Consider the following 4,479-nt stretch of genomic DNA (forward strand, 5'->3'; position numbering starts at 1 on the left):
AAACTACACCAAGTTCATGAAGGAAGTTCTATCCAAGAAAATTCGGATCGAAGAAGACATACCAGTGACACTCACGGCAACTTGCAGTGCCATTATTCAGTCGAATCTGCCACCGAAAATGAAAGATCCAGGGAGTTAAACTATTCCTTGTATTATTGGAAATTCTACTTTCGATAAAGCTTTATGTGATTTGGGGGCAAGTATTAATTTGATGCCTATGTCTGTGTTTCTAAAACTGGGCTTAGGAAATTTGAACCGCACTCGCATGACTTTACAACTAGCTAATCGTTCATTGAAATATCCCGATGGAATTGTAGAAGATGTGCTAGTTAAAGTAGATAAATTCATTTTGCCTGTTGATTTTGTGGTACTTGAAATGCCTGAAGATGATGAAGCACCAATCATTTTAGGTCGTCCATTCTTAGCCACTGGTAAGGCGATGATTGATATGGAATTAGGATCTTTAATGCTTAGGGTAAATGGGGAAGAAGTTGTTTTTAATTTGACAGATGCATTTAAACACTCTGAGCATGTTGAGCATTGCAGTAGAATAGACGTGATCGAGGATTGTGTTTCCTCCTTTTTTTATTTGTATGAATTGTGTGATTCTATCGAGCACTGCATTGTTAACTCTATTGATTTGCAATCTGCCTCCCCCGAAACTCCAATTGAAAATGATGTGCTAGATTGTGTTTTGTTTCTTGAATGTGCCGAGATGTTAGGCGTAGACGAGGTAGGAATCGTCCCTGAGATACCAGTTAGTGTGAAAACGGCCCCCGTACTGGAATTGAAGCAATTACCGGATTATCTTTGTTATGCTTTTCTTGGAGCAGACAGGACTTATCCGGTGATTATTTCTTCTAGTTTGAGCGAGGTCGAAACAAACACACTGCTGGAGGTCCTTAGAGAATATAGGTCGGCTATAGGTTGGTCTATTGAGGATATTAAGGGAATTAGCCCGTCTATTGTTCAACACAAAATTCTAATGGAATACTTCTATAAACCGAGAGTCCAACCTCAGAGGCGGTTAAACCCGTCAATGAAAGAGGTAGTCAAAAAAGAAGTCTTAAAACTGTTAGGCGCTGGTATGATTTATGCAATTTCTGACAGTCCGTGGGTCAGTCCGGTGGAGGTTGTGCCAAAAAGGGGTGGGATGACGGTTACTGTGAATGATAAAAATGAACTTATTCCGTCTAGGACAGTCACTGGGTGGCGAGTATGCTTCGATTACCGATTATTGAATGCAGCCACTAGAAAAGACCATTTCCCCTTTCCCTTTATCGATCAAATGCTAGACAGGCTAGGAGGTTTCGAGTATTACTGTTTTCTTGATGGTTATTCGGGGTACAATCAAATTTCAACTGCCCCGGAAGACCAAGAGAAAACTACTTTTACTTGCCCCTACGGTACTTTTGCATTTCGTAGAATGCCTTTCGGTTTGTGTAATGCACCTGCTACCATTCAACGATGTATGATGTCTATTTTTCATGATATGGTAGAAGAATTTCTTGAGGTGTTTATGGATGATTTTTCTGTGTTTGGATCGTCTTTCGATCATTGTGTGCACAATCTGGAACTTGTTTTGAAAAGATGTACAGAAACGAACCTTGTTTTGAATTGGGAAAAATGTCATTTTATGGTTCGTGAAGGTATTGTTTTAGGTCACAAGGTCTCGAAAAAGGGTCTAGAGGTGGACAGGGCAAAAATCGAAACGATTGAAAAATTGCCTCCACCGAAGGATGTTAAGGGGGTTAGAAGTTTTTTAGGGCATGCTGGGTTTTACCGTAGATTCATTAAAGATTTTTCGAAAATAGTAAAACCATTATGTCATTTGCTTGAGAAGGAAGCCGTCTTTGATTTTGATTCTTCTTGTTTGCAGGCTTTCACGTTTCTCAAGGAGAAGTTAACCCAATCACCGATTATGATTACTCCCAATTGGGAGGAACCATTCGAGATCATGTGCGATGCGAGCGACTATGCTGTAGGAGCAGTGTTGGGGCAGAGGAGGGACAAAATCTTCAAAGCCATCTACTATTCGAGTCGTACACTTGACCAGGCACAAAAGAACTATTCAACGACCGAAAAGGAAATGCTTGTTGTCGTTTATGCCATTGACAAGTTCAGACCATATATTTTGGGGTCTCAGGTGATCATTTACACCGATCACGCAGCTATTCGATACTTGTTCGCAAAGAAGGACGCCAAGCCCAGACTCATTAGATGGGTACTCCTACTCCAGGAGTTCGACTTGGAAATCTGAGACAAAAAAGGGAGCGAGAATGTGGTCGCATATCATCTTTCCAGACTCATACTAGAAGAAGTTCCAGCCGAAGGAAATATTCAGGAATCATTCCCAGACGAGCAACTGCTCGCCATTAATGCTCACACTCCGTGGTATGCTGATGTGGCCAACTTCTTGGCCAGTGGAATCATTCCTCACAATCTATCTTATCACCAAAAGAAAAAATTCCTTCACGACAGTCGTTTCTATCTATGGGACGAGCCGTTGCTTTTCAGAACCGGCCCCGATCGTGTCATCCGAAGATGTGTTCCGGAAACAGAAGTACGTGAGATTCTCACGCATTGCCACTCTTCACCTTGTGGCGGGCATCACGGGGAATCTCGCACAGCCGCCAAGGTTCTGTAGTCAGGCTTCTTTTGGCCAACCCTATTCCGAGATAGTTACGAGTTCGTGAAACGATGTGATCGATGCCAACGAACAGGGAACCTATCCAACAAAAGCCAAATGCCTTTGAATAACATGCAAGAGGTGGAGCTTTTCGATGTTTGGGGCATAGACTTCATGGGACCATTCCCTTATTCGAACGGGAAGTGTTACATTTTGCTTGCCGTGGACTACGTGTCCAAATGGGTCTAAGCGATTGCCACCACTGCCAACGATGCTCGTACGGTCCTCAAATTCTTCCACAAGAACATATTCTCAAGGTTTGGGACACCTAGGGCGATCATTAGCGATGAAGGATCTCACTTCTGCAACAAACTGCTCACTAATCTCACGAACAAGTTGGGGATCCGACACAAAATAGCGCTTGCCTATCATCCGTAAACAAATGGCCTTGCTGAGTTGTCAAACCGAGAAATCAAACAGATTCTGGAGAAGACCGTGAGCACGAGCCGAAAAGATTGGGCATTGAAGCTCGATGATGCACTTTGGGCCTATCGAACCGCAATTAAGACACCGATTGGGATGTCTCCGTACAAACTCGTGTTTGGGAAAGCGTGCCACCTGCCAGTGGAATTGGAGCACCGAGCTTATTGGGCAGTCAAAAATCTCAATTTCGATCAAACAGCTACCGGCGATCGTCGATTGCTTCAACTCAACGAAATGGAGGAGTTCAGAAACGATGCTTACGAAAATGCCAAGATTTACAAAGAAAAGACGAAAAAGTGGCATGACAAAAGAATTACAAAGCGAGAGTTTCGGGCAGGTGACCAAGTCCTGCTATTCAATTCTCGGCTACGACTATTTCCGGGAAAGCTCAAGTCCCGTTGGTCGGGACCATTCGTAGTCCTGAGCGCAACCCCGCAAGGAGTTATCGAAATACGAGGACGAGACGGTCCGTCATTCAAAGTGAATGGGCAACGAGTTAAGCATTACTACCCGAATGGTGCTCCCGAGGAAGTGGAGCGTGTCGCACTAATTTTCTCCCAATAAATTCAAAAGAAGTCGAGCCGTCGACTGTAAAACAGGCGCTAAATGGGAGGCACCCCACTGTTGTTCATTATCTGTCATTTTCCTTTTGTTCTTGTTTGCGTTTTTTATTTTTAGCATTTTCGTGCATTTTTATAATTTAGGGTTCAATATCTCTACCTCACCCATTTAAATTTTCGTTTTGGCAGGTTTTAGGTAGACCAGGTCGCGATCCAGGTACGTCGGATCGCGATCTGGGGTGTTTTTCCAGTAGCAGCGAGTTTTGGGCCCGGATCGCGATCCAGGTACGTCGGATCGCGATCTGGGGTGTTTTTCCAGTAGCCACCAATTTTGGGCCCGGATCGCGATCCAGGTAAGTCGGATCGCGATCTGGGACGTTTTTCCAGAAGCTGCGATATTTGGGGCCAGATCGCGATCCGGGTACGGTGGATCGCGATCTGGGGCCTTTTTCCAGAAGCTGCAAGGTAAGCCTCCAGATCGCAATCCGGGTATGGTGGATCGCGATCTAGGGTCGAAAAACAGTTCAAAAGGCAAACCCCTTATCATTTTATTATTCTCCCTTTTCTAATTCCAAACCCTAACCCCTCCCCAATTTCAAAATCTTCAATTTCTTTCATAAAAAGCACATCAATCACACACTTGATCATCACAAATTCATGATTTGCACATTTACTCCAAGAATTTGTGGGTGAATCTTCAAGAAAAGGTAAATTTTCAATCTAGTCCTCAATTTTATTTTTTTTTCTTCAATTCTTTCTAATTCCCCCAAAATTTCATGAATTCATCCCCTTGTTTGTTAATTGTGT

The 4,479-nt window shown here is 43.4% G+C and overlaps 1 pseudogene; it reads left to right on the plus strand.

The window, feature by feature from the left end:
• The first annotated feature begins 217 nt into the window (after positions 1 to 217).
• Positions 218 to 3,676, plus strand: LOC148765785 (uncharacterized; annotated as a pseudogene).
• Positions 3,677 to 4,479: the final 803 nt, after the last annotated feature.

The sequence above is a fragment of the Erythranthe guttata genome, chromosome 13, assembly GCF_056151865.1.
Source record: "Erythranthe guttata isolate IM_541 chromosome 13, IM_541, whole genome shotgun sequence".
NCBI lineage: Eukaryota > Viridiplantae > Streptophyta > Magnoliopsida > Lamiales > Phrymaceae > Erythranthe > Erythranthe guttata.